The sequence below is a fragment of the Ornithorhynchus anatinus genome, chromosome 5, assembly GCF_004115215.2.
Source record: "Ornithorhynchus anatinus isolate Pmale09 chromosome 5, mOrnAna1.pri.v4, whole genome shotgun sequence".
Lineage (NCBI taxonomy): Eukaryota > Metazoa > Chordata > Mammalia > Monotremata > Ornithorhynchidae > Ornithorhynchus > Ornithorhynchus anatinus.
The window spans coordinates 14,871,009-14,897,714 of record NC_041732.1 but is presented as its reverse complement, the minus strand read 5'-3'; the positions used below and the strand labels follow the sequence as shown (position 1 = coordinate 14,897,714).

At 46.1% G+C, this 26,706-nt stretch overlaps 1 protein-coding gene across 3 annotated transcripts in view; it reads right to left on the bottom strand.

The window, feature by feature from the left end:
- ARNT2 (aryl hydrocarbon receptor nuclear translocator 2) overlaps nucleotides 1–26,706 on the bottom strand; it is a 222,506-nt gene that overhangs the window by 180,021 nt on the left and 15,779 nt on the right. The window contains exon 2 of one of the 3 annotated variants that reach the window (XM_039912281.1): nucleotides 11,513–11,609. The exons of the other annotated variants lie outside the window; for them this stretch is intronic. The gene's annotated coding sequence lies outside the window, so the exon portion shown is untranslated. The remainder of the gene's footprint in view (nucleotides 1–11,512; nucleotides 11,610–26,706) is intronic. 3 annotated transcript variants of the gene reach the window in all.

The following is a 26,706-nucleotide window of genomic DNA, read 5'->3' as shown; positions in this document are numbered from 1 at the left end:
AGCAACCAGGATCCTGACCTCAGCCCTGGCACCGTGACTAAGGAACTTCCAGCCGGCTCCCAGTGTGCCCTGGGCACCCCAGGCTTGATCTAAGAGCTCCTGCTGCTGTGACTCCTCATCTCCTTCTTCCCATTGTAGCTGAGTGAAATTCATGCCCTCCCACCGGCACCCGACCCTCACTCCGGAGCTGAGGGAACTCTCTGACTGCACCCAGCATGCTCTGTGTGCACCGGGCCTGCTAGAAAATCTACTGCCAGGGGGCTCTTGGCCCCTCGCTTCTAGCACAGCTGAATGTAAACAGCGACCACAACCCCAGCCCCAGCCCTGGCACCATGGCTGAGGGACTTTCTGCTGGTCCGAGTGCACTGGGCCCGGTATAAAAGGCTCCACTCTTCCAATGGGAGTTACTGAGAAGCAGCGTGGCCTAGTGGATAGAGCACAGGCCTGGGAGTCAGAAGGATCTAGGTTCTAATTCTGGCTCTGCCACTTATCTGCTGGGTGATCTTAAGTGAGTCGCTTCATTTCTCTGGACCTCAGTTCCCTCATCTGTAAAACGAGGATGGAGACTGTGAGCCCCATGAGGTACAGGGACTCTGTCCAACTCGATCTGCTTGTATCCATCCCAGCGCAGAGTACAGAGAGGTATCTGAGGCCCAGAGAAGTTAAGTGACTTCCCCAACATCACACAGCAGACAAGTGAGGGCAGGAACTGGAAAGAGCCCTCCTTTCTCTGAAGGCCTCCTTTCTCTGAGACTGTGAGCAGAGGAACCTCTTAGCCTCTCATCTTCCAGTCATTCCTCTCATTCCCCTTCCCATTCTCCCTATTGAGAAGTAGCATGGCATAGTGCTGCTATGCCATGGGCCTGGCATAGAGCATGGGCCTGGGAGTCAGAGGTCATGGGTTCTAATCTCGGCTTTGCCACTTGTCTGCTGTGTGACCTTGGGCAAGTCACAACTTCTGTGCCTCAGTTTCCGCATCTGTAAAATGGGATTAGGACTGTGAGCCCCATGTGTGACAGGGACTGCGTCCAACCCTATTGTGTGAACCCCAGGGCTTAGAACAGTGCCTGGCACATAGTAAGCATTTAACAAATACCACAATTACAATTATTATCTTTTGACTCCCAGACCCGTGCTCTGTCCATTAGGCCACGCTGCTTCTGACCAACTGTATTCTGATTATCTTGTATCTACCCCAGTGCTTAGTACAGTACCTGGCATCTAGGAAGCACTTAATAGATGCCACAGAAAAACTCTCATTCATTCAATAGTATTTATTGAGCACTTACTATGTGCAGAGTACTGTACTAAGACGATCCCTGCCCAATGGTGGGTTCACTCTCCTGCTCTCTTATAAAGATCCACCCATGGGCTTCCAGACGCTGATCTCCTGAGCGCCAACGTGAATCTGCTCCCTACCCCCCATCTGGGCTGGATCATGCCCATGACAAAACCCAACCCATGGGGCTATTTTTACCCTAAACCCTGAACTCCCGAGACTCCTCGCCCAACTCCACTTCCCTGTCAGAGGTTTCCCTTCAGCGCAAGCTACCCTGGCCCCACAGGTGCAGGGACAGACACACAAAATGGTGGCCGTCCCCTCCTCAGCTTCCGCCCATCCCAGGTCCAACATGGCTTGGCTCTCTGGGGCTGAGGTGATTCCAGGACGAGGTGATTACAGGGCTGGCCTGTCAGGAGCAGAGGGAAGAAGAAAAGGGGAGGAAGGAAGCTGCATGAGAGATTCTATTTTTAAAATTAGAACAAGTCTTCCAACTTTGGCCAAGGCCTTTGTCATGAAGAGTGTAAAGCCTGATTGCACCAGCATCCTGAAGGAGCCAGAAGTAGGCCTTGCACAATTCGTTCGTTCACTCATTCATTCATTCGATCATATTAAGTGCTTACTGTGTGCACAGCACTGTACTAAGGGCTTGGGAAAGTTCATTAGAGCAATAAAGAGACAATCCCTGCCCACAACGAGCTTACCCACTATAATGGTGGTATTGTTAAGCACTTACATGTGTCAAGCACTGTATTAAGTGCTGGGGTAGATACAAGCAAATTGGGTTGGACACAGTCTCTGCTGTCCTTGGGTCTCACAGTCTCAATCTCCATTGGACAGATGAGGTAACCGAGGCACAGAGAAGCAAATGACTTGCCCAAAGCCACACAGCAGACAAGTAGAAGAGCCAGAATTAGAGCCCAGGTCCGTCAGACTCCCAAGCCCATGCTCTATCCACTAGGCCACGCTGCTTCTCTGCCTCTAGCTGACTCCAGCCTGGTTTTTTTAAGTTTGGCCTAATTTCAGTCTGACCCTCAGGGTCACACTCTGCAGTAGTATGCCTGAGCAGGAGCTGCTTTCTTGTCTTGGCTTTGCAGGTATTCCTCTCAACACCTGCATCCTCTAAACATGCAACACGTTAAACCTGAGCAAAACTGAGCAAAACATGCAAAACTGAGCTCCTCATCTTCCCTCCCAAGCCCGGTCCTCTCCCAAACTTCCCTAATACTGTGGATGGTATGACCATCCTTTCCGTCTCTCGGGCCCACAACCTCAGTGTCATCTTTGACTCGTCTCTCTCATTCACCCCACACATCCTATCCGTTACTAAGACCTGCCGGTCTCACCTTTACAATATCGCCAAGATCCGCCCTTTCCTCTCCACCCAAAGAGCTACCTTACTGCTACAGGCTCTCATTATATCCCGGCTAGACTACTGTGTCAGCCTTCTCTCTGATCTCCCTTCCTCCTCTCTCACCCCGCTCCAGTCTATTCTTCACTCTGCTGCCCGGCTCATCTTCCTGCAGAAATGATCTGGGCATGTCACTCCCCTTCTTAAAAACCTCCAGTGGTTGCCTATCAACATGCACTCAAAACAAAAACTCCTCACTCTAGGCTTCAAGGCTCTCCATCACCTTGCCTCTTCCTACCTCTCCTCCCTTCTCTCTTTCTACCACCCACCCCGCGCGCTCCGCTCCTCTGCCACCCACCTCCTCACCGTCCCTCGGTCTCGCCTATCCCACCATCAACCCTGGGCCACGTCCTCCCACGGTCCTGGAATGCCCTCCCTCTTCACCTCCGACAATCTAATTCTCTTCCCCCTTCAAATCCCTACTTAATGCTCACCTCCTCCAAGAGACCTTCCCAGACTGAGCTCCCCCCATTTTTCCCTCTGCTCCCTCTACCCCCCGCTTCACCTCTCCGCACCTAAACCCTCTTCTCCCCCCTTTCCCTCTCCTCCTCCCCCTTCCCGTCCCACCCCCTCAGCACTGTACTCGTCCGCTCAACTGTATATATTTTCATCACCCTATTTATTTTGTTTAATGAGATGTACATCACTCTGATTCTATTTATTTGCCATTGCTTTTATGAGATGCTCTTTCCCTTGACTCTACTTATTGCCATTGTTCTTGTCTGCCTGTCTCCCCCGATTAGACTGTAAGCCCATCATTGGGCAGGGACTGTCTCTATCTGTTGCCGATTTGTACATTCCAAGCGCTTAGTACAGTGCTCTGCACATAGTAAGCACTCAATAAATACTATTGAATGAATGAATAAACCTGCAAATTCATGGAATCTGCATGGACTGAATGCAGATACTTCGATACACCTGAAGCAGATGCTTCTCCTGCTCATTCCTTTCTTCACAAACATCAAGGCTTGATCACGGATTAAAGCATGTGTTTGCTGAGCCCACTATGGCTGAAAGCAGATCACAGCTCTGAAATTGAGAACGGTGCTTTCGGATCAATCCCACTCCTCTATAAAGACTGTGGCAACATCTGAAAATCATTTGATCCTTTAAGTCAGCCAATTGAAGATCCTCAACCTTGGTGAGCATCAAGGAGATGATCAGCTGCAGCTAATCTGTAATTTCCGCAAGAAGGCATACATTGTCTATTATTAATAAGTCAGATCGATTTAGCGTGTTTAATACATTCTGAACAAAGCCACCTCTTTGCGATGCATTTACATTTGAAGATTGCTAAATGTTAGCTGCTTTCGCCCATGAATGCAAAACAGCGCACATAGCCGGCAATCTGGTAGAATAGAGTCCTATGCATGGAAAGTTAATTGTGTGCTTTAGAGGGGTGGAGGAAGGTGGGTGTGAGGGAAGTGTTAGTCCAGAGAAAAGACCAAAGGAAATGAGAACCATCCAAATCACTATTTCTGGCCACCCTGAAGCTCTGCGTGGTTCAGCTCTAGTCAGCACGGGTTCAATTCAGCCCCAGTAGACTGTAGCTCTGAATCAGAAACGAATCAACGGCACTTGACAATAATAATAATAATAGACTTTAAGCTCCTCTGCTAGACTGTAAATTCCCCCGCTAGACTGTAAGTTCCTTCACTAGACTGGAAGGTTTTCTTAGACTGTAAGCTCCTCTGCTAAATTCCTCCCCTCAACTGTATACTCCTCTGCTAGACTTTAAGCTCTTCTGTTAGGGTGAAAGCTCCTCCATTAAAATATAAGTTCTTCTGCTGGACTAATTCCTCCACCAGATTGTAAATTCCTCTGTTAGACTGTAAGCTCTTCCACTGGACTGTAACCTCCTCTGCTAGACTATAAACTCTTCTGCTAGACTATACGCTCCTCTGCTAGACCGTATTCTCCTTCACTCGACTGTAAGCTTTTCCACTAGATGGAAAGCTCCTCTGCTACACTGTAAATTCCCTCAGAAGACTGTAGACTCCTCCACTAGACTGTAAGCTCCTCTGCTAGACTGTAAGTTCCGCTGCCAGATTGTAAATTCCTCCTCGAGAATGTACCTCTGTTAGACTGTAAGTGCCTCCGCTCCACTGTAAATTCTTCTGCTAGACTGAAAGCTCTTCCTTTAGACTGTCAGCTCCTTTGCTGGACTCTAAATTCACCCACTTGAATATATGTTCTTAAACAACTCCAGTGGTTGCCTATCGACCTCCGCTCCAAACAAAAACTCCTCACTCTAGGCTTCAAGGCTCTCCATCACCTTGCCCCTTCCTACCTCTCCTCCCTTCTCTCTTTCTACCGCCCACCCCGCACGCTCCGCTCCTCTGCTGCCCACCTCCTCACCGTCCCTCGGTCTCGCCTATCCCGCCGTCGACCCCTGGGTCACGTCCTCCCGCGGTCCTGGAACGCCCTCCCTCCTCACCTCCGCCAAACTGATTCTCTTTCCCTCTTCAAAACCCTATTTAAAAATCACCTCCTCCAAGAGGCGTTCCCAGACTGAGCTCCTCTTCCCCCTCTACTCCCTCTGCCATCCCCCCTTTACCTCTCCACAGCTAAAGCCTCATTTTCCCCTTTTCCCTCTGCTCCTCCACCTCTCCCTTCCCATCCCCACAGCACTGTACTCGTCCGCTCAACTGTATATATTTTCGTTACCCTATTTATTTTGTTAATGAATTGTACATCGCCTTGATTCTATTTAGTTGCCATCGGTTTTTACGAGATGTTCTTCCCCTTGACGCTGTTTAGTGCCATTGTTCTTGTCTGTCCGTCTCCCCCGATTAGACTGTAAGCCCGTCAAACGGCAGGGACTGTCTCTATCTGTTGCCGACTTGTTCATCCCAAGCGCTTAGTACAGTGCTCTGCACATAGTAAGCGCTCAATAAATACTATTGAATGAATATGCTCTCTTGCTAGACTGTAAACTCCTCCATTAGATTGTAAACTCCACTGTCTGATCGTAAGCTCTTCCAGTACATAGTCAGCACACAGTAAGTGCTTAACAAATACCATCATTATTATCATTATTATTAGAAGGAGCAGATAGGAGATAGGAGGCGAACCAGGAGACGACAGTGTCAGCGAAGCCAAGGTTGGATAAAGTTTCCAGGAAAAGGGGATGGTCTACAGTGTTGAAGGCATTCTAGGCTGTCAGCTCCCTCCAGACAGTAAGATCATTGTGGACAAGGAATGTGTCTGGTAATTCTGTTGCACTGTACTCTCCCTAGATCTTAGTACAGTGATCTGCACATAGTAAGCTCTCAATAAATACCACTGATTAAAAGCAGCTGCAAGGTTGAGGAGGATTAGGAAGGAGTAGAAGTCATTGGATTTTGCAAGAAAATCATTAGTGATCATAAGAGTTGGTAGATGTGATCCTATCTTCAAGAGGCCATTACTACTAATAATAATAAATTGTGCTATTTGTTAAGCACTTACTCTGTTCCAGGCACTGTAGGAAGTGCTGGGGTGGATACAAACAAATGGGGTTAGACACAGTCCCTGTCCCATATGGGGCTCACAGTCTCAATCTCCATTTTACAGATGATGTAACTGAGGTCCAGAGAAGCGAAATGACTTGCCCAAGGTCACACAGCAAGCAATTGGCGGAGCCGGTACTAGAACCCATGACCTACTGAATCCCAGGCCCATGGTCTATCCACTGTGCCATGCTGTTTCTCCAGGTTACAATCTAACAATCAGACATATTCACTGGGCAATTACTGTGTGCAGAGCACTGTACTAAGCACTTGGGAGAGTACAGTATATCAGAGTTCCCTGCCCACAATGACCTTACAGACTAGTGGGGGAGACAGACATTAATAGAAATAAATTACGGATATGGACATAAGTACTGCGGGGCTGGGAGGGGGGGATGAATAGAAGATGCAAATCCAAATCTAAGTCTACAGAGGGAGACAGACATTAATATAAATGACAGAACTGGAGAACATCTCGGAATCCAGTTCTGAGATTCTGCAGCCCACCGGGGTCTTCTAGGGTCCAATCTTGATCCAGTTCATGGAGAGGACAGAGGTCTTTCCTGGGTGCTGCAGGTCTTTCCTTTTTATGGTATTCGTTAAGCGCTTATTATGTGCCGGTCACTGTACTGAGCACTGGGGTCGATACAAGATAATCAGGTTGGACATAGATCTTGTGCCATGCACGGCTCACGGACTTAATCCCTATTTTACAGATGAGGGAATGGAGGCACAGAGTGACTTACCCAAGGTCACATAGCAGATATGGCAGAGCAGGCCCTCCTGATTTACAGGCCTGGGCTCTATCCATTAGGCCACACTGCATCTCTTCTGTGCCTGGGATTGCAGGCAGGACCAGATTAATATGGGGTAACAGAGCTTCAGCCCAGGAGCCATGTCTTTGTTTGAGGAGGGGGACTGAATTTAGCCAACCTCCAAGTCACACCCCCAAGCCTTGGCCTTACCAACATGGCCCCTGCTTAGCGTTCTTCTGTACTGGCAGATCTGGCTCTTAACCAAACCCTGTCCTCCCCCTGACTCTCCTATCATGATAGATGGCACCACTATCCTTCCTATTGCACAAGCCCCTAACCTTGGTGTTACCCTTCACTCCTCTCATTCAACCCACATATTGTACATTCCAAGCGCTTAGTACAGTGCTCTGCACATAGTAAGCGCTCAATAAATACTATTGAATGAATGAATGTATATTCAATCCATCAATAAATCCTGTGGGTCCCACCTTCACAACATCGTGAAAATCCACCCTTTCCTCTACATCCAAACTGCTACCACATTAATACAATCACTCATCCTATCCTGCCTAGATTACCGCATCGGCCTCCTGTCTCTCCCCATTCCAGTCCATACTTCACTCCGCTGCCCGGATCATTTTTCTACAAAAGCGTTCAGGACATCTCTCCCCACTCCTCAAAAGACTCCAAGGGTTGCCCATTCTCCTCCATATAAAAGAAAAAAACTTAGCATTGGCCTTTAAGCACTCAATCACCATGCCCCCTCCTACCTTACCCCGCTTCTCTCCTACTACAATCCAGCCCACACACTTGGGTTCCCCTAATGCTAAACTTCTCACTGTGCCTCCATCTCGTCTATATCTCCGATGACCCTGAACGATGACACTACCCTTTAAATTGTGAGGAGTGGTGTGGAGAAGCCTGCATACCCTAAAGTTTGGGGGTTATGGGTGGTTCCTTTTAAATATCTACTGCCTTTATCTTAGCCCACCCAAAGGCCCCAACCCCTAGCTCTTCATCTCAGTAAATAATAATACTTATTATTATTATAATTATAATCATTGTGGTATTTGATAAGTGCTTACCATGTACCAGGCACGTAACAAACCGCTGGGGTGGCTACAGGCAAATAAAGTTGGACACAGTCCCTGTACCACATGGGGCTCGCAGTCTTCATCCTCTTCTACAGACTGGTTAACTGAGGCCCAGTGAAGTGAAGCAACTTGCCCATGGTCACACAGCAGACAGGAGGAGGAGCCGTTATTAGAACCCTAGGTCCTTCTTGACTCCCAGGCCCATGCTCTATCCATTAAGCCTTTTAGACTGTGAGTCCATTGTTGGGCAGGGATTGTCTCAATCTGTTGCCGAACTGTATATTCCAAGAGCTTAGTATAACGCTCTGCACACAGTAAGCGCTCAGTAAAATATGATTGAATGAATGAATGAAGCTTTTTGATCTCCTGGTTGGGGAAGAGAATTAGGCAGAGAGTGAATGGAGGGGGAAAAGTGGATTTGGGGATGATGCAATTTGGAGGTGAGGTGAAACAGAGATGAGTCAGAACTGTCTGCAGAGCTGAGGCACATCTGCTCGGGCAGAAATCTGTATGTGTGTGTGTATGTGTACCTGGCTGGGATTATAGGTTGGCACTTACGATGGGGTGGGGGAGGAGAAACCACTCCTCACCACTCCTCTTTCTCCCCCTCTGCCACTGGTCAACTTTTGGAATAAGCCAGCTGTGGGGTGAACGTGGGTGGAGAAGGAGTGGGGAGGCGAGGCGCATCAGTAAATACACCTGTGGTCACGATGGCAGTCCTTTAAGCCCCCCAAACAAAGGACTTTTGCTTCTACTCCAGCCCCCTGAGGAGTGCACACAACGAACCATCCTCATCCCAGCGACAACCTCAAGTCACGGCCCCACCTTATTAAAATCACGTTTCTTTCAAGCGGTCTTCCCCAGCTAAGTCAGAGAGACAGCGAGGCCTACAGAAGCAGCACGGACTAGTGGCAAGAGCGCGGGCTTGGGAGTCAGGGAACATGGGTTCTAATCCTGACACCACCACTAGTCTGCTGCGTGACCTTGGGCAAGTCACATAACTTCTCTGTGCCTCAGTTACCTCACCTGTAAAATGGGTATGAAGACAGTGGGCCCTAGGTGGGACAACCAGATCACCTTGTATCTACCCCAGCGCTTAGAACAGTGCACGTAGTAAGCACTTTACAGATACCATAATTATTATTATTATTATCAAGTCAATCAATTGTATTTACTGAGTGCTTACTGAGTGTAGAGCACTGTATTAAGTGCTTGGGAGGGAGAGTAAAATATAACAGAGTCGGTAGACACATTCCCTGCCCAAGCACTAGCTAACCAAAGACTAAATCCTCATTCCCCACCCCTCCTTTTTTACGGTATTTATTAAGTGTGTACCAAGCTCGTAGTTTTATTCCCTCTTCCTTCTCCATCTCCCTTTTGGGGATTTGGTAGCCAGCCCACTGTTAGCCCCACAGCACCTATGCATATATCTGTACTTTGTTTACTTATATTAATGTCCATTTCTCCCTCTAGACTATATGCTCGCTGTTGGCAAGGAATGTGCCTACCAACTCTGTTGCATTGTCCTCTCCTAAGTGCTTAGTACAGTGCTTTACTATCAGTACTCAATAAATGCCGATGATCAATTGATCACAGGTCAGCGAGGTTCTTCCACAGATGAAACAAACTCCAGGATATGCCTCCCACCATCAAGGAGTAGACCCTTTAAGGAACAGAAACCTGACCAAAATGTGAAGGCAAGACTGTACCTCAGTCTATAGAGATTATTCAAGTCAGTACTGTTCCCCCGATTAGACTGTAAGCCCGTCAAACGGCAGGGACTGTCTCTATCTGTTGCCGACTTGTTCATCCCAAGCGCTTAGTACAGTGCTCTGCACATAGTAAGCGCTCAATAAATAAATACTATTGAGTACTGTTAGGGCAAAGAAAAAGTATGGCCTAGGTTGGAGAATTAATGGAAAATGTTGGACTTCTACTTGACTTCTGGCATGCTTTGCGATTTGAAATTTTAAAAAAAAAACCTCACCATCGCCTGACATAAAGGATCACTGATTTTCTGTTATTTCTAACTCTCTTCCTTTGGCACATTCCAGGATTTCTGGCTCCATAAGAATTTGATATCCCAATCCATCTCAGGTTTGCGGTTTCTCCAGCAGGCATCTGGCAGTCTTGGACTGCACACACCCTTCTTTCATTCATTCATTCACATTTTTTGAGCGCTTGTGTGCAGAGCACTGAACTAATCACTTGGGAGAGTGCAATATAACAGTAAACAGACATATTCCCGTCCCACAGCGAGCTTACAATCTAGAGAGGGAGACAGACATGAATAGAAATCAGTAAATGACAGATATGGACATAAAGTGCTGTGGGGCCGGGAGGGCGGATGAATAAAGGGAGCGAGTTAGGGAGATGCAAGAGGGAGTGGGAGAAGTGGAAAGGAGGGCTTAGTCAGGGAAGGCCTCCCAGAGGAGATGGGCCTTCAATAAGCCTTGAAAAGCAGGAGAGTCACTGTCTGTCGGATTGCAGGAGGGAGGGCGTTTCAGGCCAGAGGCAGACAGCTCCATGTTGAGAGCAAAGCAGAACTGACTAGCTCCCTCTACAGCAGCCTAATTCCCCTCTCCCTCAGCTACACACAACTTCCTGTACCTCTCCACACTGGGAGCAATATGGAACTCTAGCTAGTTCCCAATTGCAGCCAAAAGAGTCCTCTTTCCCTGGATTACACATACCCTTCTCTCTTCCTCTCCACGCTGGAAGCAAAGCAGAACTGACTAGCTCCCACAACAGCCAGCTTGATTTCCCTTCCTCCCACATGTAAGTTGTTCTGACTTCAAACCGAAGCTGGGATTACCGAGAGTCAATTTATCAGATGCCAGGTGTTCTGGCATGGATGAAAAATCTGTTGCCATCGACCGCGGTACTGACTAAAATCCCAACCAGCTCCATCTTACATTCCCAAGCGGGACGGGATGCGATAAAATGGGACAGACCACCCGGATTTGGGAAAAAAAAAGCACTGTAAATGCTTGTAACTGGTGTTTTTAAAACAGTCCTAGTGAGGAACTTGGCAAACTACTTCTTCAGGGGAAAATGGTTAAAATCTTCCCCATTGAGCTTCAGACCCGTTCTCCACGCGGCCATATTCTGCAGAATTTCCAGAGAAACATCGGCAGAGACAAGCAACTTGGAAAAACCGAATCGGGGCTTTGCAGATGAAAGGAGCAGGAAGAATATTACCCCTGGAGCCCTCACAATGGATTCACACACATCTGTCCCAGCGATTCCACACATTCTTGAGAGGCAAAAAACCCAGTCAGAGCCGAACCTCACCCAGCATTCAAATCACTGCAAGATGATTTGACAACTTGAACACTACTATCAGACCTGTATTTTATAGTTCAAAGCAACTGCAACCCGAAATGCACTCTAGGGTGCTCTGAACCAGAGCATAAACATTCTCCTTCAGGGCCACAGAACCATTCTGCCGACAGAAACGGAATTAATGATCACAGCCATACCTTTTTAGAGAAATCAAACAAAGATAATATTTCGCTCTTGGTGCCAATGCCTTCTTGAGAGAAGCCGTTTTCCGTATGTAAGAAATGTCAGGAGTCTCTGGGAGGAGATGAAAGTTCATTTGTATTCAGCTCAGAAAATGTCATCACAGATCTGTTTACCTTAACTGTGGACCATGATTCAGCCAGTGACAACCGTCTTGCATACTGATCAATTTATTTGCAGCAAAAAGTAACATTTCTGCATTAACCACTTAGGTTCTGAAAAAGAACTGGCAGGTTTTTGTTTTTAAGTGCTTGGCATTGCTCTGGGCAAATGTCTTATCTATTAAAAGAAAAACTCCTTTGATAGTATATCCCAGCGGGAGACTGTTTATATTAATGTCAGCCTCCTCCCTTTAGACCGTAAGCTCCTTGGGGGCAGGGAACTGATATACCAGCTCTATTATACTGTACTCTCCCAAGTGCTTAGTACAGTGCTCTACACACAGTAAGTGCTCAATAAATTTGTCAACCTCTCGCCCACATTCTACCTCTGGCCTGGAATGCCCTCCCTCCTCGTATGAGATAGATAATTTCTCTCCCCCACTTCAAAACCTTATTGAAGGCACATCTTCTCCAAGAAGCCTTCGCTGACTAAGCCCTCCTCTCCTCTTCTCCCACTCCCTTCTGCACCACTCTTACTTGCTCCTTCATTCACTCTCCCTCCCATCCCCACAGCACATATGTAATTTATTTATTTACAATTTATTTATATTAATGTCTGTATCCCCTAGAGTGTGAGCTCGTTCTGTGCAGGGATGCATCTATTTATTGTTATATTATACTCTCCCAAGTGCTTAGTTCAGTCCTTTGCACACAGTAAGCGCTCAGTAAATACGACTGAATGAATAAATGAATGATTGTTTGATTGATCGGAAATTGACCCCATCCTTAAAAAGCAGGTTAGCCAGCTTCCTTTGGGGGCGGGAGCAAGATGGTGACAGGGCAGAGCCCAGATGGGTTCATGAATTAGGCAGTCCTCTAAACTGTAAGCTCATTGTGGACAGGGAATGTATCTGTTAGTGCATAGTTCAGTGCTCTGCAAAGAGTAAGCACTCAATAAATACGATTGAATGTTTATTGTTGTATTGTACTCTCCCAAGTGTTTAGTATAGTGCTCTGTCACAGTAAATGCTCAATAAATACAACTGAATTGAATGAATGAAAGAATAAACAACAAACAATTACATAAGAACAGCAGCTTGGCCACCTTGCAGGTTCCCCTCTCCGATTATCTTCCCAGCTCTGACTGGCAGTAATAATAACGATGATGCTATTTGTTAAGCGCTTACTATGTGCCATGTGTGTACTGAGCGCTGGGGTGGTTACGTGCAAATTGGGTTGGAAACAGACCCTGTTCCATGTGGGGCTCACAGTCTCAATCCCCATTTTATAGAAGAGGTCACTGAGGCCCAGAGAAGTGAAGTGACTTGCCAAGAGTCACCTAACAGACAAGTGGCAGAGCTGGGATTAGAACCCATGACCTTCTGACTCCCAGGCCCAGGCTCTATCCATTACGCCATGCTGTTTCTGTAGTAGAAACCACATCGCTTTCCACGTCTGAGGGTTCTAAGAGCATGACCGGTGTGGATGACCTGAAAGGCTGCTTGGAGAAGATGTGACCTTGGGATGCATCTTGAGAAGATGCAAGTTAATCAGGTGCTGAAATTCTAGTAGGAGCAGCAGCAACATCTTAGAACCAGAGAACTACTCTGCTACTGTCTACTTAATTACTGAATCGTCCATCTCCAACTACAGCCCTGCTTTGTTTGACTTTCCAAACGGCCAGCCTATTCACGGTCTCTCACCCACTGTCACATACTGCAAGTCGACACCCTCCTCCTCCTGCCCAACAAACCCAGATTCCTTTGGTTTTACCCTCCTCCTTTCAAAACCCAAAGTCTGCCCCAATGACCTCAAACTGAACGCAATCTGGTGACCTCTTATCCCTTAGCTCATCATTCACTTTTTTTAACTGTATTTTAGTGATTAATGTTCTTTCTCTCTTATTTTGTGCCTGCCGTGTCTCCCCTACCATGGCCTAGAGCACGAGCCTGGGAGTAAGAAGGTCATGGGTTCTAATTTAGCTTCACCACTTGTCTTCTGTGTGACCTTGGGCAAGTCATTTCACTTCTTTTGGGCCTCAGTTCACTCATCTGTAAAAATGGGGATTGACAACGTGAGCCCCGTGTGGGACAGGGACTGTGTCCAATCCAATTATCTTGTATCTACCCCAGCGCTTAGAACGGTGCCTGGAACATAGTAAGTGCTTTACAAATAGTAATAATAATAATAATAGTATTTGTTAAACAATTACTATGTGCCAAGCACTGTTCTATGCACTGGGATAGATACAAGGTAATCAGGTTGAACCACGTGAGGCTCACAGTCTTAATCCATATTTTATAGATGAGGTAACTGAGGCACAGAGAAGTTAAGTGACTTGCCCAAAGTCACCCAGCTGATAAGTGGCAGAGCTGGGATTAGAACCCACAACCTCTGACTCCCAAGCCCATGCTCCTTCCACTAAGCTATGCTTCTTCTCTATGTAGTGAGCACTTAACAATTACCATATGATTATCATTATTATTACTATTATTAAAATAATCTGTGTGAGCTTCAAAGGCAGGGTCTGTATATTCCCCTCCTTCTATTCCTCCTCCTCCCAGGACCCAGCATTTGTTTTTTTGGTATCTGTTAAGTGCATATTATGTGCCAGGCATTGTTCTAAGTGCTGGGGTAGATGCAAGGTAAGCAAGTTGGCACAACCCCTGTCCCACATGGGGCTCACAGTCTTCATCCCCATTTTACAGATGAGGGAAATGAAGTGACTTGCCCAAGGTCACACAGCAGACAAGCAGCAGAGCTGGGATTAGAATCCAGGTCCCTCTGGCCCTCAGGCCTGCGCTCTAATCAGTACACCATGCTGCTTCAGTGTTGTCAGTGTGTCTGTGGGTGTGTGTGTTTATCTGTCATTCCTTGATTAATTCTCTCCCTTCCCACACTATCTCATCAGCAACCCAGCTTTGCATATACTGAGTGGTTCGTGTATTTATTATTGATTATTTAGTCATTTGTTTCTATCATTTATTTCATACGTCTCTCTACCTTGCCCATTAGACTGTAAGCTCCTCAAAGGCAGGAATTGTGTGGGTCTCTCATTTCTCTACACTCCTCAAATCCTGTGGCAGGTAGTAAGTGGTTCATAAATCTTTTTACATTGGGGTGTTTGCCCTGCCTCTCCAATAGACCAGCCCCACAAAGGCAAAGCCCACCTGACCTACTCTGCCCCTCCCACAATGTCTGTAGCCATTCACCTGACTTTATACTGGACAGTCTGGTTTTCAGTTGGTCTGTCTCCATTAAATAGCTAATATCACTACTCTTCCTCTTCCTCCTCCTTCTCCTCCTCTTATTCAGCTAGTCTATCCCTATTAAATAACCAATACCACCAGGACTACTCCTACTAAGATCCCAGACTTAGGAGTCAGAGGTTGTGGGTTCTAATTCCAGCTCTGCCAAATCAGCTGGGTGACTTTGGGCAAGTCACTTAACTTTTCTGTGCCTCAGTTACCTCATCTGTAAAATGGGGATTAAGGCTGTGGGATTTATGTGGGACGACCTGATTGTCTTGTCTCTACCCCAGAGTTTAGAAGGGTTTTTGGCACATAATAAACGCTTAACAAATACCACCATTATGATTATTATTATTACTATTAAGCCAGTTTATCCCCATTAAATACCCAATACCACTCTTCCTTCTCTTCCTTCTCTTCATCCTCCTCCTCCTACTATTCAGCTGTTCTATCTCCATTAAATAACCCATTCCACTACTATTATTCCTCCTCCTCCTCCTCCTATTGTTCAGCTGATCTAGCCATTAAGTAACCAATATCACTACTATTTCTACTATTATTCCTCCTCCTCCACCTCCTAATAATAATTATGTTAATGTTTGTTAAGCACTTACATGCCAAGCACTGTTCTAAGCGCTGGGGTAGATATCAGGTAATTAGGTTGTCTTATTCCCCATTTTACAGAGGAGATAAACTAGTCAGCTGGATTAACCTCATTAAATAAACAATAACACTTCCACTATTCCTCCCCCATTACTGCTAGTCAGCTGGTTCATCCCCCTTAAACATCCAATACCACTGCAACTATTTCTACTTTTCCTCCTCTTCCTCGTCCTTCTCAGCTGGTCTATCCTTATTAAATCAAGCGTTCAGGACAGTGCTCAAGCACTTAGTACAGTGTTCTGCACACAATAAGCTTTCACTAAATACTACTGAAGGAAAATAACTAGGAGGAGGAGGAGGAAGAGAAGGAGGAATGGTATCGGTTATTTAATGGGGATAAACCAGGTGAATAGTAATTCATTCATTCATTAAATAGCATTTATTGAGCGCTCACTATGTGCAGACCACTGTACTAAGAGGTTGGAATGTACAATTCAGCAAGAGATACAGACAATCCCTGCCCAATGACGGGCTTACAGTCTAATCGGGGGAGACGGACAAAAACAAGACAATGTAATCGCAATAAATAGAATCAAGGGGATGTACACCTCATTAACAAAATAAATAGGGTAATAAAATTATATACAAATGAGCACGGTGCTGAGGGGAAGGGAGGGGGGAGGAGCAGAGAGAAAGGGGGCTTAGCTGCAGGAAGGTGAAGTGGGGAAGAGGGAGGGAGCAGAGGGTGGAGGGAGAGCAAAGAGGGAGCAGAGGGAAAAGGGGAAGCTCAGTCTGGGAAGGCCTTTTGGAGGATGTGAGCTCTCAGTAGGTTTGAAGAGGGGAAGTGAGTTAGTTTGGCAAAGGTGAAGAGGGAGGGCATTCCAGGACAGTGGGAGGACTTGGGCCAGAGGTTGACAGTGGGATAGGCGTGAACAGGGGACGGTGAGGAGGTGAGTGGTAGAGAAGCGGAGCGTGCGGGGTGGGGAGTAGAAAGAGAGAAGGGAGGAGAGGTAGGAAGGGGCCTTGAAGCCCAGAGTTAGGAGTTTATGTTTCGTGCGGAGGTTGATAGGCAACCACTGGAGTTTCTTAAAGAGGGAAGTGACATGCCCAGAGCGTTTCTGCAGGAAGATGATCTGGGCAGCAGAATGAAGAATAGATTGGAGTGGAGAGAGACAGGAGGAAGGGAGATCAGAGAGAAGGCTGACACAATAATTCAGCCAGGATATTATGACAGCTTGTACCAATACGATAGCTGTTTGGGTGGAGAGGAATGGGTGGATCTTGGCGATATTGTAAAGGTGAGACCCACAGGCGTTGGCGACGGATTGGATGTTTGGGGTGAATGAGAGAGCTGAGTCAGGGATGACACCAAGGTTGCGGGCTTGAGAGACGGGAAGGATGGTCGTACCATCCACAGTGACAGGGAAGTCAGGAAGAGGACAGGGCTTGGGAGGGAAGATAAGGAGCTCGGTTTTGGACATATTGAGTTTTAGGTGGTGAGCAGACATCCAGGTGGAGACGTCCTGGAGACAGGAGGAGATACGAGCCTGAAGGGAGGGGATAGAACAGGGGAGGAGATATAGATTGGTGTGTCATCTGCATAGAGATAATAGTTGAAGTAATAATAATACTAATCATAATGGTGGTATTTGTTAAGTGCCTATTATGTGCCAAGCACTGTTCTAAGCGCTGGGGTAAAGATGAGGTCATCAGGTTGCCCCATGTAGGGCTCCTCCTCCGCCTCATACTATTACTACTCCTGCTGTTCAGGGCCGAGGAGGCAGAGGTCACTTTTACGTCCAATGTTTTTATTTTAACAACCCCTTCCTCCCTCCACCAAGGGTTCTGCCTCCAAATTCCTCGGCATGGAAGGAGCATCCATCTTGCAGGAAGCTGAGAGGGTGAAAAAAGGGCAAGCTCTGCAGGAAATGGGAGTCGGGGCGAGTGGGTCAGAAATCTCCCCAGCAACCACCTCAGTAATGGCAGAGTTCCACAGGGAACCATTTTGTGTCTGTCCCTATGACCTCTTTGCATCCCACTACTTACATTAACTTGCATCCTACTGCAAAGTGGATAAAGGGGTGCTTGGCTTTCTTTGTACATCCTTCCCCCAAACCCTCCAGGGCAAGGGCAACTCTTCATATTTCTAAAACTTCCCATGGTGCCCAGGATCAGCCTCTGCTCACAGTTGGTGCTCAGTGTTGGCTGTCTGGGCAGAGCACAGGCCTAGGAGTCAAAAGGAGCCGGGTTCTAATTCTGGCTCCACCACTTTGTCAGCTGTGTGACCTTGGGCAAGTCACTTAACCTCTCTGGGCCTCCGTTCCCTCATCTGTAAAATGGGGATTATGACGGTGAGCCTCAGGTGGGATATCCCATTGTGGGCAGGGATTGTGCCTATTTGTTGCTGAATTGTACTTTCCAAGCACTGAGTAGACTGCTCTGCATATAGTAAGTGCTCAATAAATACGATTGAATGAATGAGTGAATACGGACTATAGCCAACCTGATTAGCTTGTATCTACCCCAACGCTTAGTATAGTGCCTGGCACATAGTAAGCGCTTAAATAAATAACATAAAAAAAACTAGACTCTCACTTGGACAACCTAAAGGAAATTGTTAAATCTTAAATCATGACCAGAGCAACCCCCTGAGAACTTTCAACCACAAACTGCTTACCCTAGCACTTCCATTATTATTAATAGTAATAATTGTGGTATCTGTTAAATATTTACTGTGTTCCAGGCACTGTACTAAGTATTGGAGTAGATACAGGGTAATCACGCTGGACACAGTCCCTGTCCCTCATGAGGCTCGGTTTTCATCCCCATTTTACAGATGAGGTAACTGAAGCACAGAGAAGTCAAGTGATTTACCCAAAGTCACATGACACAAATGGCAGAAGCAGTATTATAACCCATTGTTAGCAGTAATAATCATATTTACGAAGTGCTTACTGTGCGCGGAGCACTGTACTAAGCACTGGGAGTGAATACACAGATGGGAATTAGGCACGATTATCAATGGGTCAAAGGAAGTACAGGCAGACACATTGGGAATGATGAAGCTACAAAACACAACAGGGGCAAATAGACAAAAACAAAATTAACAGAGTCTGTGGCTAGAGGAGCAGAACAGCAGATCCCTTGGGGTTCAGAGTACAGGGCCCACTCAGAGCCACAGTGTTACTTCCGCCAGGTCATCCAAGTCAACTCTTGCTAATCCCAATGATGTCACTTATAGCTAAAAGATGACAGATTTTGATCTCCACGGTCCATGTGTTTTTCGACCAAAACCCTCACTTTTATCCAAAAATACCCACACTATTGAGGTCAAAATATGTTTTGGGCCTCAATGATTTAGATAATTTGCTAATACTGACTTGTCACGCTAGCCACAATGAAGCAGGTAATTGAAAGAACTGTCTGTATCATTCAAGCCAAATCCTTTCCACCTTTTTTTAACATAAAACAGTGCTCAGAAAATGGATCCAAAAGAGTCTTTGTGGCTTGAATGGTTCCAATAAAATGCCTTAATTCTTCCATTCATTTTTCCCAAATAGGTCTAGCCAATGTATAATAACGGCGGTATTTGTTAAGCGCTTACTATGTGCCCAGCACTGTTCTAAGCACTGGGGTAGATACGAGGTAATCAGGTTGTCCCACATGGGGCTCACAGTCTTAATCCCCATTTTACAGATGAGGTAACTGAGGTACAGAGAAGTTAAATGGCTTGCCCAAGGTCACAGAGCAGACAAGTGGTGGAGCCGGAATTAGAACCCACATCCTCTGACTCCCAAGCCCATGCTCTTTCCACTTAGCCACGCTGCTTCTCTCGTATACCACGAACCATGCAACTGCATATGTCATCATACCAAGCTGCTTCTCTCCTTGGGACACAACCTTGGTTGGCCAGAGGAAAAGTCTTTGGCAAGGAGTGAAAAGTTGTACGCCAGAGCCCATGGCTAAAACTGTAAATTGGGGCCAGGAAGACACCAAAGCATCTCCAATTGGCTTTCCTGGAGCCCAAGTGATGGGAACAATTTATCTAGGGATATCCATTTCATTGGGCTTCTTTCCAATCTTTTACCAAGATCTTTTTGGGGAAAAAGCACATCTCGTGTTTTTAAGACTTTTCAATTGAGTTAAATATGGCAACAGGAATGAGTTGTAGCTTAACGATAGTTCTATTCCACCCTCCTATTTCTAAAGAGAGGAAGGAAGTTAAGAAAAACCCTTCAATGAAAGCTTTCTTTATTTCTGAAATGACCTATTCAATATTTCACTATTTTTGATCCAAACATGAAAATTTATACAAACTTCAACCTCTTGCTAGCTGCGATTCCTACTCTTTGATTCCCATCAAGTTCAAATAATTCACAACTCCTACCAGGAAAAAAAAATAGATCTAATAATAATTATTATTATTATGGCATTTGTTATGTATTTACTATGCCATAATACTATGGCATATGTCCCAGGCACTGTACTAAGCTCTGGAGTAGACACAAGCAAATCAGGTTGGACACAGTCCCTGTCCCAAGTGCGGCTCACAGTCTTAATCCCCATTTTACAGATGAGGGAACTGAGACCCAGATAAGTAAAGTGACATGCCAAAGGTCATACAGCAGACAAGTGGCAGAGTCGGGATTAGAACCCATGACCTTCTGACCCCCAAGCCTGTGCTCTAACCACTATGCCAGGCTACTTCTCCAATCTGGCCTACAGTCAGACTTTCTTTATGAAAAATAATACATTTTTGCTTGTGAAAAATATTAGAGGCAGCAAAGGAAAAAGATGGGACTGAGAGTAAGTAGATCTGGGTTCTAGATACACCCTTACCACTAACCTGCTATATAATCTTGGGTATGTCACTCACTCTCCCCATATCTCAGGGTCCTACTCAGTAAAATAGGGGCAAGCCAAAGAGGAGTGGCATCGCCTAGTAGATAGAGCATGGGCCTGGGAGTCAGAAGGACCAGGGTTCTAATCCTGGCTCCATCACATTTGCTGTGTGACCTTGGGCAAGTCGATTCACTTCTCTGGGCCTCAGTTACCTCATCTGTAAAATGGGGATCGAGACTGTGAGCCCCATTTGGGACAGGGATGATGTCCAACCTGATTGCTTGTAACCACCCTAGCGCTTAGTACAGTGCCTGGCACAGAGTAAGTGCTTAACAAATACCACAATTATTATCATTATTATTATTATCTAGGCCTCAGTTCCCTCATCTGTAAAATAGAGAGTAAGACTGTGAGCCCCATGTGGGACAGGGACTGTATTCAACCTGATTCTCCTGTATCTACCCGAGCTCTTGGAATGGTGCCTGGCACAAAGTAAGCGCTTAACAACTACCATATTTATTATCATTATTATTACTTTTTCTCCCTGCCTCTCAGAATCTGAATCCTAGGTGGTTCAAAGACTGTAGCTGGTCTGTCTTTTATCTACTCCAACATTTAGTACTGAATTTGGCAGGTAGTCAATATTTAATAGATAAGATAACTAAACGAAACACTAAGAGACACACATAGACAAACACACAAAGAAACACACTGCCACTGACTCTTTCTCTATCTAGTTCATATCTGTGTCTACACACTCTCCAAAAACAATGAACAATTGGAGAAACAGCATTGCTATAGTGGCTGAAGCCAGACCTGGGAATCAGAAGCGCCTGGGTTCTAAATCCCAACTCTGCCACATGTCTGCTGTGGGACCTGGAGCAAGTCACTTAACTTATCTGGTCCTCAGTTATATCATTTATAAAATAGGGATTAAGAGTGCGAGCCTCATGGGGAATAGGGACTGTGTCTGATCTGACTGACTTGTATTTACTCTAGTGCTTAGCATTAAAGGAAGTGCTTAACAAGTAGCACTATTATTATTTATAGGTAGATATCCATGAACACACATAGTTACCTCAGTTACCTCATCTGTAGAACGGGGATAAGAGTCTGAGCCCCAGGTGCAACAGGGACTGTGTCCAACCTGATTTACATGCATCTACCCTAGCACTTGGAACAATGCTTGGCGCATAGTAAGCCCTTAACAAGTAACATAATTATTATTACCTATATACATACATGTGTACCATTTGGTATTCAGTTCCCTCACATCATTTTACACCTGCCTTTAGAAGAAATACAGAGGAAAATCAAGTAGCCGTACTGCACATTCTTTAAATGGAAATTCAGTGATGAAAATATAAATCATATACACGGTTCAATCAATATATTTCAAGTTCTGAGTGGCAGTTTTAAAGAGTAATTATCCTAGCAAAGTATCCTTAATCTTGTCCACGCCCACTGGCATTTGACAAAACTATTATGCAGGTTGAGTCTCAGCTGGATATCCATACATAAAGATGACCAGAGCTTAAAGCAGTCACCTAGTAGTAATCCTGAGACCACGAAAATGGAGATCAGGGCCAATTTAATTTGGTCAGTTGAATAATAACGATGAAAGGCATTTGTTAAGCCCCTACTATATGACAGGCACTGTACTAAGCGCTGGGGTGGATACAAGCAAATCGAGATAATAATAATAATAACAATGTTGGCATTTGTTAAGCGCTTACTATGTGCAGAGCACTGTTCTAAGTGCTGGGGGAGAGACAGGGGAATCAGGTTGTCCCATGTGGGACTCACAGTCTTCATCCCCATTTTACAGATGAGGTAACTGAGGCACAGAGAAGTGAAGTGACTTGCCCACAGTCACACAGCTGACAAGTGGACATAGATCCTGTCCCATGTAGGGCTCACGGTCTTAATCCCCATTTTGCAGATGAGGTTACTGAGACCCAGAGAAGTGAAGTGACTTGCCCAAGGTCACACAGCAGACAAGTGGCAGGGCCGGGACTGGTGCGTCATGGTTCACTAGGCATGGTTGCTGGTTTATCTGGGGTCCAAGCTCAGTGACCCCTTCAGAGGATTTCCACTCCCAGAATTTGGGGTTTATTTTTTTATATTTACAATATTTGTTTTCACTTCCTTCTGAGCCAGTCTGTATCCTCCATTAGATTGCAGCGTGGCTCAGTGGAAAGAGCACGGGCTTTGGAGTCAGAGGTCATGAGTTCAAATCCCAGCTCTGCCACTTGTCAGCTGTGTGACCGTGGGCAAGTCACTTAACTTCTCTGTGCCTCAGTGACCTCATCTGTAAAATGAGGATTAAGACTGTGAACCCCACGTGGGACATCCTGATTCCCCTGTGTCTACCCCAGCGCTTGGAACAGTGCTCGGCACATAGTAAGCGCTTAACAAATACCAACATTATTATTATTATTGTAAGCTTCTTAAGTCAGTCACTCAGTCAATCGTATTTATTGAGCACTTACTGTGTGCAGAACACTGTATTAAACACTTGGGAGAGTACACTATAACAATACAACAGACATATTTCCGTGGGCAAAACAAGTTTATGGTCTAGAGAGGAAGAAAGACTTTAATAGAAATAAATAAAGGTCAGATATGTCCATAAGTGCTAAGGGGCGCTGGGAGGGGGAAGGTGGAATGAATAAAGGGAGCAAGTTAGGGTGACACAGAAGGGAGTGGAAGAAGAGGAAAGAAGGCTCTTCATGCAGTAGGTGTTCAATAAATATTGATATTTACTATCAGTAAATACCAAAAGGGGAAACCATGAAAGATGATTAATGGGGGAGGGGGAAGGGAGAACAGCCCTGCTAGATGCTGTCTTGCTTCCTTTATCATAGCTGCCCTTAGGGTTGTACCCTAAAATATAATAATTATAGCATTTGTTAAAGCGCTTACTATATACCAATCACTGTACTAAGCGTTGAAGTAGATACAAGCAAATTGGGTTGGACTCCGTACCTGTCCCATGTGGAGCTCACATTCTTCATCCCCATTTTACAGTTGAGGGAACGTAAGCCCAGAAAAGTGAAGGGACTTGCTCAAGGTCACGCAGCAGACTGGGGCAGAGCCAGGATTAGAACCCATGACTCTGACTCCCAGGTCCGTACTCTAGCCACTGGGTCATGTTGCTTCTCAAAGTATTGGGCCACACCAGAGTGGCGCAGTTTGGTCATGGTACTTTGGCCATGACCATGACAGCATCTATGTCGCTATGGCCAAGCAATGACAGTTGAAAAGGAGGAAAAGGAGGAAGAGGGGAAGGAAGGAGAGGAGGAGGAGGAGGAGGAAGAGAAGATGAAGGAAGAGGAGGAGGAAGAAGAGAAGGAAGGGGAGAAGGAGGAGGAGGAAAAGGGTGGAGGAGTAGGAGGAGGATAGAGAGAATGGAGGAGGAGCTGGCCTGCACTTTACCACTGCTCTCTTTATTTATTTTTACTAGTAGCAGCAGTAGTATTTGAAAAGTGCTTATTACGTGCCAAGCCCTGGAGTAGATACAAGATAATCAGGTTGACACAATCTCTGTCCCACATGGGGCTCACAGTCTTAATCCCCATTTTACAGATGAGGAAACTGAGGCCCAGGGAAATTAAGTGGCTTGCCCAAGGTCACACAGCAGACGAAGGGCAAATCCAACATTAGAACCCAGGTTCTCTGACTCCCAGGCCCGTGATCTAGGCACTAAGCAACACTGCTTCTGGACTAACACTGTGAGCCACACGTGGTACAACATAGACTGTGACCACCCTGATCAGCTTGTATAATAATGTTGGTATTTGTTAAGCGCTTACTATGTGCCGAGCACTGTTCTAAGCGCTGGGGTAGACATAGGGGAATCAGGTTGTCCCACGTGGGGCTCACAGTCTTAATCCCCATTTTACAGATGAGGGAACTGAGGCACAGAAAAGTTAAGTGACTTGCCCACAGTCACACAGCCAGCATCTACCCTGACGCTTAGTACAGTGCCTGGCACTAGTAAGCGTTTAACAAATACCATAAAAAAAAATCCTTCATCACCAGTGGCATGGGTCCAGCAGCTTTCCTGGAGCTCCATGGAAGTCTTAACAGCAAAGAAAAAATAGGTTTGGGGAGCAGGGAATGGGACTGTCACTATTCATTTCTCCAGGAACAATGACCCGTTCTCTGATGCCCCTCTGTAGCCGCTTCGCCCCACAACACTGGGGATTAAGATGGAAATGTGGATTAACGTGGCGGATTTGAAAAGGTAAAATGGATGGATGTCTGGGAGAGCAACCAAACAGCAAGCTTCACACCCACTGTTGGAGAGAAGACTAGTTAATCCCCAGAAGGACACCTCTCTGACAAGGCCATGGTGTATCTCAAGCTTTAATTCCCTCGGCACTATTCATTCGATTGAATTTACTAAGACCTTACCGTGTGCAGAGCACTGTACTAAGCACTTGGGAGAAGACAATATACAATACATTCCTGACAGTCCGAGCCCTGAGCGTGGGAAAGCTGACAGAAGAGAAAACTTCCAACAGAGAGGCAGTGTGACCTAGTGGCTAGAGCACAGGCCTGGGAGTCAGAAGGTCCTGGGCTCTATTCCTGGCTCTGCCACTTGTCTGCTGTGTGACCTCGGGAAAGTCACTTCACTTCTCTTTGCCTCAATTACCTCATCTGTAAAATGGGAATTAAGATTGTGAGCCCCATGTGGGACAGGGACTGTGTCCAACCTGATTAGCTTGTATCTACCCCAGTGCTTAGTACACTTCCTGGCACATAGTAAGCACTTAGCAAATACTGTAAAAAAAAACAAAAAAAAGGTCAGATGGAGCAGGAATGCCTCCCCAAGAGACTCTCACCCATCCCTGAATGCGACACTTTCTAATATTCCCGGTGAACTCGGACTTGGGTTTGAATCCTGTCTCTCCTGGAGCTGGAATTAGAATCCAGGTCCTCCTAAACTTCCAGGCCTGTACTCTATCCAATAGGCTACGCTGCTTGTGGGGAAAGATAGAAGGAGGTTGGGTTTACAAAACAGCAAGTCTACATTTTGGCCCAGTTCTACCCCTGCCTTTCCTGGCTCTCCGTTTCCCACCCAGTGAAACAAAACATGGGTTTATCTGCCTTTTTTAACAGGACTTCAAACGTCAAAGCCAGTCTAGACAGGAAAGAAAATCCTTGTTTACGAGCCCGGACCCATTAACTTCATAAAGACAGGAAGGCATACTGACCCCACCTCAGAAGTAAGCTGCCCTGGTCGGCAATACAGGGCCAAGCAAGATGTCATCCTCAAGCAAGGACTTACCAGCGAACCTCAAAGATGGGGGAAGTGACTCTTTAAGTCAGCCCCCCAAACACTTTCATTTCAAAGAACCAGAAACATGAGGCCCAGTGCATTTTTTGGCTTGAATAATCCAATAATTTTCCGGTGAAGACCCAGGCCACTTTATAAGCAGAACCTGGGCTTAGGAGTCAGAGGATATGGGTTCTAATCCCAGCTCAGCTACCTGTCTGCTGTGTGACCTGGGGCAAGTCGCTTAACTTCTCTGGGCCTCAATTACTTCATCTGTAAAATGGGGATTAAGAATGTTAGGCCCATGTTTCCAACCTGATTAATTTGTATCTACCCCAGAGTTTACAACAGTGCTTGGCACACAGTTAGCACTTAACAAGTACCATAACGATTATTATTATTATTTAGAGAGATAGATTTGGGAGTCCTCCGTGAAGAGGTTGTAGCTGAAGCCAGGTGAGCAGACGAGCTCTCCGAGAGAGTGAGAGAAGCCAAGAAGCCGTGTGGTCAGGTGGATAGAGCACAAGCCTGAGTGTCAGAAGGAGCTGGGTTCTAATCCCAACTCCACTGTCTGCTGCATGACCTTGGGCGAGTCACTTCACTTCTCTGGGCCTCGGTTAGCTCAGTTGTAAAAAGGGGATTCCGACTGTGCGTCCCAGTGGGACAGGGACTGTGTCCAACCTGATTAGCTTGTATATAACCCAGCACTTAGTACAGTGATTGGCAGAGTGAGTATTTAACAAATACTTTACCCCAAAAAAGAATGTAGAGAGAATGTGAAGCTAGTGAGAAAAGTAGCAGGGCCTAGTTGATAAAGCCTGGGAGTCAGAAAGTTCAAATCCTGGCTCTGCCAATTGCTTGCCGTGTGAGCTGGGGGAAGTCACTTCACTTCTCTGTGGCTCAGCTTCCTGAAGTGTAAAACAGTCATTAAATACCTGTTCTCCCTCCTACTTGTACTGATGAGCCCCATGCGGGAGAAGGGACGGTGTCTGACCTAATTCACTCACATCTAGTCCAGAGCTTAGAACAGTGATGGTTACTTGTTGTGGGCAAGGCATGTGCCTGTTACG